The sequence below is a fragment of the Ixodes scapularis genome, unplaced genomic scaffold (assembly GCF_016920785.2).
Source record: "Ixodes scapularis isolate PalLabHiFi unplaced genomic scaffold, ASM1692078v2 PGA_scaffold13__105_contigs__length_92229423, whole genome shotgun sequence".
NCBI lineage: Eukaryota > Metazoa > Arthropoda > Arachnida > Ixodida > Ixodidae > Ixodes > Ixodes scapularis.
The window spans coordinates 35,336,436-35,351,389 of NW_024609839.1; positions in this window are offsets into that span (position 1 = coordinate 35,336,436).

Here is a 14,954-nt window from a genome sequence, read left to right on the forward strand (position 1 = left end):
ATTAATACACCAAGCTATAGGAAAGAAGTGAGTTCGTCCGGATGCCCAAATAAACTTGTACAGAACGATGCGTACCACATCGTGAGCGTTGCATATAGTCCAGTGTAATGGCCCGAATAGAAATGCGGGAGTTTTAGAATAGGGGGCCCTGAACATCTGAATTCCCCGAACAGCATGGTCTCACTCGCACGCGCAGTGAGACGCTTCATGCTATTGGGGGGGGACCCAAAACGTGGGACCCGCTATCCTAAAATATTACGATAGAAAGCTTTAAGACTAGTTCACATTTGTGCGACCGACTCCAACTGACTCCGACACAGCCGTTTTTAAGTCTCTCCCGACTGCTTACGACCGGGCCGCACGGCAGTGATGGCTGTCGTAAGCGGATTAAAAAACCGGTTGTGTAGCAGTTGGTCGTAGTCGGTCGCAGAACCGTGAACCAGCCTTCGGAGTAGAAGGCCTCCGCACTTTGGGTCCACCATAACGATTGGGGATTCTCACTGCGCAAGTGCACAAGTTCTGCGCAGCACAGTGCGACGCCACTAGATGGCGGCACCCATCCGTGTGGCTAAAAAACTGTGGCTCGTGGCTCTGAGGTTCCTCCTCCACCCTTAATGTCATCGTTTCTCGTGCTCGCCCGTGCAAGTTTGGGCGTTTATGCTCTTCTCAAATTTAGTTTGTGTCGTTCATACATAAGTACAAATGACAGGCATTGGCAGAACGCCAACATGTGTTGGGTTGACCAGGCCGACCCCCACTTTTCTGGGGGGAAGGGGCAGACAGGCGAAACAAATGATGGAACCTAAAACAAAATAGAGGCCTTACACACGCGGCAGATTACACCCACCATCGCTTGCTTTCTCTTGTCTTTCCCAGATGCCGAGCCACTAAAGCGGGCGTTGACCACAGAGACCAATGCTGGGGAGATTGACACACTAGAATTAGGCACGTTGCCAGGATTTTGTTTCGGGGGGGGAGGTGACCGGGAACCATGCCCTCCCCCCCCCCCCCCCCCCCCTGGCTACGTGCACGGTTAGAATATTATATGGCAATAACCTGCCCTGCTGTGGTAATCATCAAGTAAAATACACTCAATAAGAGGGAACAAACACTGAAAGGCGGTTACGGCGATGCCCATGAACAGCTGCTGTTAAGCGTCTACAGATTCGCGCAACAAAAACAAAACACAAACTATATTGTACAAACAAATAATTATACCAGCAGTTACAGATGTAGCCATGAAAAACACAAATCAAATAACATAACCATACCATTGATGAAACGTGGTGCTAGAGTTTCAACGCAGAGGTTGTTTCTTTTTGTGTTTTTTAGCAATTATGGGAGGTCATGTCTTAACATCTGATTTCCATGTTTCGTTCTGCCGAATAATCTTTTCCAGACAGTTTCTAAAACGAATGATGTACAAGTTTGAATTTCGTGTTAAGTCAGCTCTCTGGTCAATGAGGTAAATATCCAGCTTGCTGCTTATTTGCAATTTTTAATTAAAGTGTAATCATAGAGATCGGTCACACAAATGAGATGTAGTGTTTTAACCTTTCAAGGGCGAATTTTCTCTAAACCCGGTAATGAACTTTTTTTTTCTCTTTTGTATGGAAGTAATCTAATAAGAGCTCTGTGTCAAGTTCAGATTTTTTTCGCAAAGCACAACAACGATAGCGGAGTGGGAAATAGGCTACACATGGCCAAGCAGCTGCCAAAAATAGCCAAACAATTAAATTTGCTCTGGAAGAGAGAAGCTGCAGGAGCTGGTGGTCACTTTTCTGCAACTTAATGTACTCTCTTCGTTCTCAAAGCCACCTAGGAAGAAAATTTTGGGTTTCTTTCAAGAACTGAAGCTCCGAAAGCTGCGAGTTATAGTGTTTTTCCTAGGCCATGGCGACCATACTTCCCACTTAACAAATACCAGGAAAGTTGCTCGCGGCACACGTGCTTTCAAAATATTCAGATTCATTCGATTGCTCAGAGCGCCTGAATCGTAAGTTCGGATGATACATAACTTGCAAAGCTTTGATCATCATCAGGCAGCAGAAGCCAGCCTCACAAGTACAAAGGCGTGCAAACGCTGTGCACGGAATGTCTCGGACAAGTATAGCTTCTCCCAGATATTGATACCGAGATCGATACGATTGAAGACTTTTGAAAATTCTTCGATCGTATCAATCATACCACTCTACCTAACAAACTTTATTCTTTATGGCTTTCATGGTGTAACAACTGAATTGGTAGCGAGATCGATACGATCGAAGACTTTTGAAAATTCTTCGATCGTATCAACCATACCACTCTACCTAACAAACTTTATTTTTTATGGCTTTCATGGTGTAACAACTGAATTGGTAACATGTGCTTTCAAAATATTCAGATTCATTCGACTGCTCAGAGCGCCTGAATTGTAAGTTCGGATGATACATAACTTGCAAAGCTTTGATCATCACCAGGCAGCAGAAGCCAGCCTCACAAGTACAAAGGCGTGCAGACGCTGTGCACGGAACGTCTCGGACAAGTATAGCTTCTCCCAGATATTGATACCAAGATCGATACGATCGAAGACTTTTGAAACTTCTTCGATCGTATCAATCATACCACTCTACCTAACAAACTTTATTTTTTATGGCTTTCATGGTGTAACAACTGAATTGGTAGCCTCATATTTGCCATTTCGTGAACAGTCTGTCATGACTCTTGGGATTTTCGTACGAAACCCCCAAGAGTCATGCACTTTCCTTCAATCGATTTGAATATTATTTCTTTCTGTATTAGTAGCGCATGTTCAGTAGATCGTCCTTTGCAAAAACCATACTGTGAGGCGCATTGGATTATGGGATATTTCCAATAATTACGTCACACGTTACGTCGCGTGTGACGGCACGAGAATCACTAGGGTCACGATTGACGTCACGAAGGTCGTTCTTGAAGGTCACAACGAAGGTCACGACCTTCACGTGGCCTAAACATGTGACGTCACCAAGGTCACGACCTTCACATTGACCTTCACGAGGCCTTCACGAGTGACGTCCCGAGGAAGAGGAGAGAGAGGAGGGGAGGAGGAGGAAAAGGAGGAGGGGAGGAGAAATAAAGCAGGAAGAGGGAGGATGGTGAGGAAGAGTATAGGAGGAGAAAAGGGGAGGATGAGGAGGGGAGGAGGAGAGGGTAGAGAGGAGGATGAGAGAATACCCTCCCCTTTGTACCTTCCCCTTTTTCTCAAGAGCTGCGCTCTAATTCGTCATTACAGGAAATTGTAAACGTCTTTCATTTTTTAGAGCGCAGCTCTTAGGGGCCCGTTTCCAGCCTGAGCGGCGTCGGCGTCGCCGTTGGCGGCGCCGTCGGCGTAACCGCGCCTCTCTCTCTCCTCCTCCTCCCCTCCTCCTCCTCCTCCCCCTCCTTCTCCTCCTCCTCCCCTGTGTTATATGGTCCGAGCGGGTCACGTGACCTCGGGGGAGGGGGTCACATGACCCGTTTCCAGCCTGTGCGGCGTCGGCGTCGGCGTCGCCCCTCCCCCTCCTCCTCCCCCGCCAAGGTCACTTGACCCCGGGGGGTGACTCCCTCCCCTCGCCGGTTACGTGACGGCCCGCCCAAGGTCATGTGATCCCGTCCCCTCGAGGTCACGTGACCCCCCGGACCTCTGCCCTCCTCCTCCTCCCCCTCTTCCTCCTCCCCTCATTGTCTAGTATGGTCCGGGGGGTCACGTGACCTCGGGGGGAGGGGTAAAGGAGAGGGAGGGGGAGCAGGAGGGGAGGAGGACTAGCAGGCATGATCATGAGGGAGGAGGAGGAATATACCCTCCACTCCTCCTCCTCAAGAGCTGCGCTCCAATTCGGCGTTACAGGAAGTTGTAAACGGCTTTCACTTTTTTATATTGCTTTTTTATTTTTTACCCGTTACTGCAACAATGCACCGCTCTTTCGCCATTCTGGTACTTACAGGGCAGAAGACACCCGTCAGCTCGCCCGTATCTGCACTCTTAAACCTTAGCAACAGCAAAAACTGCGTTACGACGACCGTCACCTCCCTGCTGCCTTTACCAAAGGTGACAAAATCCTCTTGTGAACCTCCCGGATCGGAAATGACAGGTGCGAGGAGTTCCCGAAACTGTCTGTTGGCCCTTTTCGTGCTGTCCGACAGCTTTCCCCAACCAATAATGTAGTCGTGCCTGTTACGCCGCCCCTTGACCATCGCTCCAGGCCCTCCGACGGGGAGAAAATCAGCCACACAGGGCCTTTGTACCGCCAGCATTCATAATGTTCTAAACGCGCCGGGTGAACGGCGCTTACAACGCCGGGGGGTTATTGTAAAAAACAAGTGGCACCACTCACAATTACGATGGGAGGCGCTGCAATCGCCCATGAGAGGCTGAAGATACAGAATATTACAGTTGAGAGAGCTAGTAAATACAAGTATCTAGGAGTATGGATATGTGATGGTGCAGAATATCTTAGAGACCATGAAAAGTATATAATAGGTAAGGGCAACAGAAACGCAGCTGTAATGAAAAATAGTGCACTTTGGAATTACAACAGGTATGAGGTGGTGAGAGAGATTTGGAAAGGGGTCATGGTGCCTGGCTTGACTTTTGGAAACACAGTGCTATGCATGAAATCCGAAGTGCATGCGAGACTAGAAATAAAACAGCGCGGAGTAGGTAGACTGGCTTTGGGGGCACATTGCAAAACGCCAAACCAGGGAGTACAAGGAGACATGGGATGGGCATCATTTGAGAGCAGGGAAGCAGTGAGCAAGGTAGAATTTGAGGATAGGTTGAGGCAAATGGACGGGGAGCAATGGGCACGAAAGGTTTTCAGCTATTTATACATGAGGAGTGTAGACACAAAGTGGAGACAGCGCACTAGGAAAATAAGAGGAAAGTTTTTGGGCTAAAGCGAAGATACGGAAGAGCAAGTCTCAGTTAAGAAGAAAGTTAAGGCCACAGAAAGAGATTGGTGGCTAGAGGGAATGCAGACAAAGACGGCTCTGGAAAGCTATAGATTAAACAAAAGAGTTATTGCCAAAGAAAGCATTTATGACAATTCTAGGGGAAGCTCATTGCTGTTTGAGGCAAGAACGGGTGTTCTGCGAACCAGAACATACAGAGTGAAGTACCAGGAAATTGATACAGTGTGCACTGCTTGTGGAGAGGAGGACGAGACGGCTGAGCACTTGATACTCTACTGTAAAGGGCTTCACCCTATGCCTACCGAAGACAACATAGATTTAATAAAGTCATTGGGTTTTCGAGACAGCGAAGGGAGAGTGGATTTCAAGACTGTAGAGATTACCAAGCAAAGATTAAGTGAATGGTGGCAGAAATCGAGAGAAAACTAGGTATTTTCTTATCCACTGATGGCAAGGGGGTTTCATAGCCTCACTTTCTTTGCACTGCGGAGTGAATATAGATTTCACATTTAAATATTCTAAGCTTAAATGGTAAAACAAAATGGCTAGGTGGCGTAAGCTACCGCCCGATCCAAAGGGCTCAGCCGTATTCATCCATCCATCCATCCAAGGAAGCCGCATCTACGTGGAGCTCTGTGTTTTTGGATCGAAAACTCCGGCGTAGTCACTTTTACGACACCGAAGACGTCAGGAAGAACGGTAAAGACCCTCCGGACTCACGTAAGCTCAAGTCGTGCTCCGGCGGATCGGCCTTTTCTACCTCCGAGGAGGGTTCAGGGGTGCTATGTTGCGCTTTTTGCACTCACAGGAGACTTGGAAGGGGGAAGTGACGTCAACGACACAGCAAATGCAGATTGTATGTTGACAGAAGAAAACGAAATCAACACCCAATCTGCGTTTGCTGTTTCGTTGACGTCAATTCTCTCTCCCTAGTCTCCTGGGAGTGCAAAAAGCGCAACATAGCACTCCTGAATCCGGTCTGGAGAGTAGGCCTAGCGTGGCCGATGTGAACGTTGCGGCGGCAGGACCCGGCGCCGCCGGGAACTTTAGCGCCAACGATGCCGTCTATCCCGCCATGGAGGTATCGCAAGCCGATGCGGATGAGTCAGCTGCTGCTGGCTCTACGTTAACACCAAATGGTTCTGCCGCGCCGACGGGCGCCGGGTCCCCAGCATAGCGACACTCGCCGCCGCTGCAGGTCTACCGCACACCGTCGCCGGCCTTATCCTACCGAGTCAACGTCCGGCCACGAGAGCCGTTCGACATGACACAGGTGCCGGGTAAGGTGCTGCAAACGGTTACTAATCAAGGCTTACAAACAATGGGATATCGGGGCTACGAAGTGCACGGACCGTCGAACTCCATCACGCTGCATGTCGCAACGCCGGAGGACGCTGTGCGGATGTGCCAACTCTCGGCGCTGCCACTGTCCGAGAAAAAGCAGCTCCCGGTACAAGCATATCTGGCATCGAGCCCTGATATTACAAGACGTGTGGTCTGTCGCCTACACCCAGAAGACCCAAGTGAGAACATCCTATCGGATATTCACTGCTCGTCCCACAAAGTCATAGCTGCGCGCCGTCTGGGCAAGCGAGACACGTACCTGCTCATGCTACAGGGCCCCCAGGACATTCCGGATATTGTTTACTACTGTGGGGGTATTTTCCGCCCCCGGCCCTATCGGCCGAAGGCGATCGTATGCTACAAGTGCTGCCACTTAGGGCATATGCAGACTTACTGCCCACATGCCAAACCCAAGACAGACCTATAGTCACACAGGACGGTCAACCCCGGTATTAATGTGGTCTATGTAAAAGAGATGACCATCATATCACGTCTCCCAACTGCCCCCGCAAGCGATAGGCGACACTGCGCTCCCGCCAACAAAACCGGCTGCTGGAGAGGCAGTCGCCGACGAAGAATAGGTTCCTGCCCTTACTGGATGTTGATCCGGGAGATGCCGACGAAGGGGAGGACTTCCCAACGCTGTCCTACGCAAATGCGACCGTGAAATCCAAACGGCAGTCACAACGCCGGATGCAGAGAGCCCCCGCTCAGGAAACCTCGGCTAAGGAGATTGTTCAACAAATTGAGCGCCTTACACGGGACATCGCCAGAAGTCAGAAGCTCCTACAAGAACTACAGGCCAGGCGACAACAACTACGGATAGCCACAGCTCGACCTCGGGAGAGCCAGGAACACGACTTCAGTGCTGACGACGACACTCAGGATGTCCAAATGACAACCCACCAGCTTCTCATGGCCATATACCAACACCTGAAAGGCTCCCCACGACGTTGTGGAGTAAAATCGCCATAGGTACCGTGCTGCAGTGGAACTGCAGGGGCCTCGCTGCCAGGCGCAACGGGCTTCTCTTTCGTATGCAGTATGGCATCATCAAGCCCTGGGCATTCCTCCTCCAAGAAACACACGGTCTGCCCAACCTCTATCAATTCACGGGGTATCACTGTCCCTCCATTATTGACAGGCGCTATGGAATAGACGACACTGCTCCTGGCAAGGCGGCGATTTACGTCCGTACTGATATTCCGCAAGAGCAAATTGATACGTCACCGTGGTGCACACAACGACAGGATGTGGTAGCCGTCCTTGTCCGACGCAAGCAAACTAAGGTGATCTTGGTGTCAGTGTACGGAAAACCCGGGAGTGCACGGCTTAACTTCGGCTGGATCCAGCATCTCTGTCGGCGATACCTACATGTGCAAGTTCTGGTGGGTGGCGACTTCAATGCCCCGCACACAAGCTGGGGTTACGCCACCGACCCTGGTCGAGGCCGACAGGTGTACAGCTGCTTCAGGGACTCATCTTACGTCCTGCTGAACGAGGCCCACGTCTCCACTCGTCCGCTCACGGCTCCTAATACACCGGATCTTACATGGTGGCAGGGACATGGCCTTCCCAGTTGGACAGCGGAACCGGACTGTTGGGGCAGTGATCACACGCCTATTCACATTCACCTATCCCATCATCTAGTCAAGAAACAGCGCCGTATGACTAAAGTGATTAACTGGACGGAGCTTCGAACCTCTACCACCTTAGAAGGCGCCACGGCGGACTCCATTATGTGGGAACTCAAACAAATTGTGCATAAGCATACCACCGAACAAACAGTGAATCAAGATCAACCAAATCCGGATCTTCACCTCATTCGTCTCTGGGACCAACGTAAGCAGGCGGAACTCCAAGCCCGCTCACTTCCTCACAACGAGCAGCTTCAGTGGGAGGTGAATCGCTTAGCTGCTGAAGCAAAAAAGTATGAGACGCAACTGAGCGGACAACGATGGAGAGACTGGTGTGAATGCTTTGGGTCTTCCACTCCCTCTAAGAAACTCTGGCGCACATATCATGCAATGGAAACCAACAAGGCTGCCACTCCTCGGCCGTGCAACATACAACTGGCCATGGGATTATCTAACGAGAATTTCGCCAGGCATGCGGCCATGGCCTTTTTCCCACAACATGATAGCCCCGCAACCACTTGCCCGGCTTCCTACGCTGTGGATGACTGCGGCATAACATCACCAATTACCAAGGCCGAGCTCATCGCTGCAATCGAGGCAACTAAGAAGAAATCCGCCCCGGGACATGATGGTATCACTTATGAAGTGTTCAAGAACCTTGAGGGGCCGGCGGTGGACAACCTCTTAGGGGTCCTAAATGAAGTATGGACGGATGGGGAAATCCCACAGGAGTGGAAGCATGCTATCATTGTTCGGATCCCTAAATCCGGGAAAGCAGATAAAAGACCTCACAGCTTTACGCCCGATATCGCTCACGCCTTCCATATGTAAAATATACGAGCGCATCATAGCCTCACGCATCAACTGGTGGCTTGAAACGAAAAGACTCTACCATGAATCTCAAATCGGCTTCCGACAGCTGATGAGTGCAGAGGACGGCCTACATCGACTGGCCCAAGACATCACAAAGGTGCCGGGACGCATCCAATGGATCCGCAGCACTGTGGCAATCGACATCTCGAAGGCGTACGATAATATTCATCATGCCTCCATCTTAGATGCTATGGTCAACTTACAGTTCCCACATGGGATTGTTAAGGCCATCCACAACTTTTAGAGCGCAGCTCTTAGGGGCCCGTTTCCGGCTTGAGCGGCGTCGGCGTCGCCGTCGGCGTCGCCGTCGCCGTCGGCGTCGGCGTCGGCGTTGGCGTTGGCGTCGGCGTCGGCGTCGGCGACGGCGTAACCGCGCGGTGCATCATGGGAAATGTCCCATAATGCACCGCGCGAGCCCCCCACCGGGGTCACGTGACCTCATGGGGGGCACGTGACCCCCCCGAGGTCACGTGACCCCGGTGCATCATGGGAAATGTCCCATAATGCACCGCGCGAGCCCCCACCGGGGTCACGTGACCTCGGGGGGGGGGCACGTGACCCCCCGAAGTCACGTGACTCCCCTGAGGTCACGTGACCCCCGCCGATGTCGCGTGACCCCCAATAACGTCATCGTCACTGATGACGTCACCGGCATCCACATCGTCATCGTCATCATCACTGATGACGTCATCAGTGACGTCACTGATGTCGTCACCGGCATCCACATCGTCATCGTCACTGATGACGTCACCGGCATCCGCATCGTCATCGTCATCATCACTGATGACGTCACCGGCATCCGCATCGTCATCGTCATCATCACTGGTGAAGTCATCAGTGACGTCACTAATGACGTCATCGGTACCCGCATCGTCATCGTCACTGATGACGTCATCAGTGACGTCAGTGATGACATCATCGGCATTGGAGGTCACGTGACCCCCACGGTCACGTGACCCCCCAAGGTCACGTGACCCCCCTGGTTAGTTTAACCCCCCCCCAGTGCCCTTCCCTCCTCCTCCTCAAGAGCTGCGCTCTAATTCGGCGTTACAGGGAGTTGTAAGCAGCTTTCACTTTTTTTGACCAACCGCACCTTCTCGGTGCGAGTGGCAGGGGAAAATTCTGTTCCCTTTACCGCTAACTGTGGGATGCCCCAAGGCTCTGCCCTCGCGCCCATTCTCTTTAATATTGCATTCATCCAACTCGCATGGAAATTGGCACAACACAAACACCTCAAGTTCCTAATCTACGCTGACGATGTGACGCTCTGGGCCACTGTAGTGATTATGTTTACGGCCGTCTTTCATTCAGAGATGGCACCACCTACAATGCGCCGATTGCACGTGTCACGTGTTGTATGAAACCACGGGAAGCGTGGCGGCAAGACACGATTCGGCCACCAAAAATATGGTAAATAAATCTGCTCGAGGCGCTCGCCTCAGATCTGCCCTCGTCACCGTCGAGATCGATTGCCTGTCGTCTTGTTCTCATCGGCAGGTTCCGCCCCGGAGCCGGCCGACACCATCCATGTAAGCGCGCATCTAGTGAGGTCCAAGGCATGCAAGATTTGTTTGACCCCACAGCACCGGAGAATTACAAAATGGCGACGAGGATGGGATATTAGAATGCACATGCCCATCTAAGCCTACTTGACAATGGCTCAATCAGCATTGACTAATATCGCGGCGGCGATTCCTCTACCTCCAGTCTTTTTGGCCGTTCCCGGCACACCTGTACAGGCCTGGCCGGCGTGGAAGGAGGCCTTTCTTTCGTACCTCCATGCTACCGGTATCCACGACGTTCCGCCGGCTCAGAAGAAGCATGTCCTTTTTTCGATGTTGGGAGTAGAAGGGCAGCGCATTGTCTCTGCTTTTCAGCTGAACACCGTGCCGGCCACGGAGCGTCTGAACGAGTTTGAAGCGTTTTTAGCCGCGCTCGAAAAACACTTTGAATTTTCGGGATGTGTTGCTTTGGAGCGCAAGAAACTGCGCTCTCGGACTCAGCTGCCTGGAGAGACAGTTTCAGAATTTCTGGCTGCTCTAAGACATCAGGGTTCTTTTTGTGCATATGGTACTGCACTAGACGAACATCTGTGCGACGTGTTCCTTGAGGGCCTCGATTCCAGACGAGTTCAGGACCGTATCCTACGCGAGTCCGTTGGCACTGCGGTACCTATACTTAACCGGGCAGTACAGCTCGCTCTACAATTCGAGCAACTGGCTCGGACCTCCGAACAATTTCACCAACGCCAGACGTCGGTATCGGGGACATCTTCAAGCTCCGGTGAAGTCCAGTACATCGAGCAACCCCGTTTCGAACAGGCGCACGCACCAAGACGGGGATATCAAGATGGTCAAGGGCGACTGGCATCCCAGGTACTCAACCAAGATGGCCACCCAGGTTTTTCTACCTGGCCCTATCGTCAGTACACGCCAACACCAAGGACGTCCCGGATGACTCCCTGCCCTCCAGCAGTCAACCATGTACCGCGGCCGCAAGCGCGAGTGGGTCCTCAACAGCGTCGCGACGTTCCTCCTTCACGAATGGGCGAGCGAGCAGGCGGCCCCGACCTCTGCTGGTTTTGTGGATGTCGCAACCATGCGCGTGAGGTCTGTCCGGCACTCCACGCTCAGTGCTTCCGTTGCTTGAAGATGGGCCACTTCGCCGCTGTTTGTAGGAGTCGCCAACCACCGTCAGATTCCTTCGTATATGATCAACGACAAGCGTCCATTCCTTCCCGGGGCCACGCCCATGAACGTCAACACGGCCCTTCACCTCCGTGGAGATCCGGCCCAGCCACGGTTTGAGTGCACGACGACTGCGACTACCAGTATAACGTCACGTCCGTCGACGACGCCCCTGTGCGGACCTTGGAGGGACCTGTAGTCGACCGAAGCCGACTAAATGCCTTCATCGCTGATGTACAGGTAAATGGACTACCTTTAAAGCTCCTGATCGATATCGGATCCCACGTCTCGATTTTAAACGCGAGAATTTTTAATGACATTAATCGCTCCGGACAGATTCAGTTACATCCACCTGCACGAAGACTTGTTCACTACATGCATGAAACCATTCCTGTCCTTGGAACCTTCACTGGCCAAGTCGTTTTTAAGAACCGTTTTGCATCACTGGAGTTCTATGTCTGTCAAAATGGACTCTCCTTACTCGGCATCGATGCAGTGCGCGAGTTGCAAATTACTCTGTCGGGAGCTGATCACAGCTGCTCTTATGTTAACGCAGCTGACGGAAGACCGGACCCCCAGCAGGATGTGACGTCGGTTAAAGTTCCACAGCGCCGGCCGTTCACTGTTTTGTCCCGCCAACCACCGCACCAGCCAAGTTCGTCAGATGTCCCCGGCATCCTGTTTTCTTCACAACCGGGTGTTAACCTATCACAGGCACATCTGTCACCCGACAAGCAAGTGGACCTAGAAGTTTCATCAAGAACCCCACAGTCTACAGCTGTTGCGCACTCCGCATCTTCGACTTCGCGGGACGTATCGCAGCTTCCTCCCGGGTTCGAAGACTTCCAGCATCTTTTTAGACCGGAGCTTGGTTTGGTGCACAATCACACCCATACCGTCAAGGTGCGGTACAACGTGCCACCTGTTCCATCTAAATTACGTCGGTTGCCCATCACGTTGCGTGATGCGGTATCTGAAGAAATTTTCAGGCTGGAACATCAAGGCATCATTGAGCGCGTCAATGCGTCTGAGTGGGTCTCGCCCATTGTTGTGGTTAGGAAACAAGATGGCAGTATTCGTCTGTGCGTGAACCTACGTGCGCCGAACCAGGCCATCGTTTTCGACTCTTTTCCTTTACCACATATCGAAGAACTATTGAACTCCTTGCAAGGAGCCTCCCACTTTTCTAAGTTGGACCTGGCCTCAGCTTACCACCAAATCCGGCTTGCCCCAGAAAGCAGGGATTCGACCGCTTTCATCACTCATGAAGGCCTTTTTCGATTTAAAAGTCGGTTTTGGACTGGCTTCAGCACCTGCGGCCTTTCAAGACATCATGTCCAAGGTTTTGAGGAACTGCAAAGGTGTCCGATTTTATCTCGATGACATCATAGTGTATGGCTCGTCGCAGAGAGAGCATGACGAAAACCTACGAGAGGTATTGTCCTGCATCTCACGCGCAGAGATGAAGCTGAACCGTAAGGGTGTTTTCAGGGTTCAAGAACTATCGTACTTAGGACACCGTCTTTCCACGGAAGGGCTAGCTCCTCCCCCGTCTAAGGTTGACGATGTTCAAAACTTTGAGGCTCCTTCTGATCCATCGAAGCTTAAGGCTTTCTTAGGACTTGTGGAGTACTACAACAAGTTTATTCCGCATTGTTCCACTCTAGTAGAGCCGCTTCGTCGATTACTTCACAAGGACGTTCCTTTTGTCTGGTCCCCAGAAGTAGAAGCCAGCTTCCAGAAAGTAAAGGGCTGCCTTAAAAATGCACCAATTCTCTCTCTTTTTGATCCGACGCTTCCAGTCGTGGTATCCATTGACGCTTCCATGTATGGGTTGGGTGCCGTGTTGCAACAGCAGATAGGAAACCAACTACGGACAATAGCTTTTGCCTCACGCTCACTTGCTAACGCTGAGCGCATGTATTCCACCGCAGAAAAAGAGGCACTGGCATGCCTCTGGGCCTGCGAAACATAGCATGTTTACCTTTGGGGTCGTCTTTTCGTAATTCGCACTGATCACCAAGCCTTGGTAACATTACTTTCTAACAAAGGGTCTGGAGTTCGACCTCTCCGGATCACAAGGTGGACAGCAAGGTTGTTAAATTATAACTTTACAATGGAGTATCAGAAAGGGGCGGACAACGTGGTCGCTGATGCCCTCTCCAGACTTCCTGTGTCAGACACAGAAAACGGTACGCAGTTCGTGGAGGACGTAGTTTTCCTTATTATGCTTCCTTTGACACTAACGGATTTTGAAGAAGCTACCACCACAGATGTTGTCCTTCCTCGTGTCATTCGATATACCCTTTCATCATGGCCGGATGATAGCTTCGCCCTGACCGACCTGAGGCCTTACTTCAATGTAAGAGATCAACTGTCCTTACATAACGGGATCCTTTTCCAAGGGGAAAAGATTGTGGTACCTGAACAGTTACGTGACCGCATCGTCCAACTGGGCTACGAGACGCACCAAGGTATTTCCCGGACAACGACCATCATCCGAGACAAGTACTGGTGGCCCCGAATGTCTCAGGAAATCAAAGAACGGATTCAACATTGTACAGTATGCAACTCAACTGACAAAACTGCAAAGAGAGCACCGGCACCATTGCGACCAGTTGAGTTTCCCAAACAACCGTGGGAAAAGCTGGGGTTGGATATTGTGGAACCGGTTGAACACGCACCTCCGAGTCAACGTTCCTTTCTCGTACTAATAGATTATCACTCAAAATGGCCGGAAGTGCCACCGGTGGCATCAGTCACTTCAACAACTGTTATTAACTTCCTGAAAACTGTCTTTGCCCGCGAGGGTTTTCCTCGCGAAATAGTTTCGGACAACGGCGTCCAGTTTGTTTCACACGAGTTTCAAGGATTTCTACACCAGCATGGAATTAAGCATACCAAAACATCTTTATATCACCCTCAAGCTAATGGCCAAGTGGAACGGTTTAATCGCGTATTAAAGTCATGTCTTCAGCTAGCCGTCGTACAAGGACGCCCTCTGCCGGATGCTGTCCGGGACTACCTGGAAGCTTGCCGACGAACTCGCCAACAGGCCAAGCACCTTCCCTACTGCTTCATGGACGGACCCATAGGTCCAAGTTAGACATTCAAGGGATGTCGACCCCCGAAGCTCCGGCTGTCTCGTCAAGCCGGACTGATCTTCATGCGAGAGTGCGTAGTTACCAACAGAACATGAAGTCGTACTCGGACTCTCGAAGGGCTGTTCGGTGGCCGAGGTTCGTCGCTGGCCAAGCAGTCCGGATTTATCGACCACAACACAAGAATAAATTACAAACTAAGTATTCAACGCAACAAATTATTCAAACTCAAGTGGGCCCGGCCACTTACAAATTCGCTGACGGGCGAATATGGAACGCCGACAAATTAACAAGAGCGTTCATTCCACCAGAGCAGCAGGATGCAGATCTTTCCTGGGATGATGAAGATGAAAACGAACCTGCTCCGATAACACACCATTCTCCGTTGGGCAACCCTACTG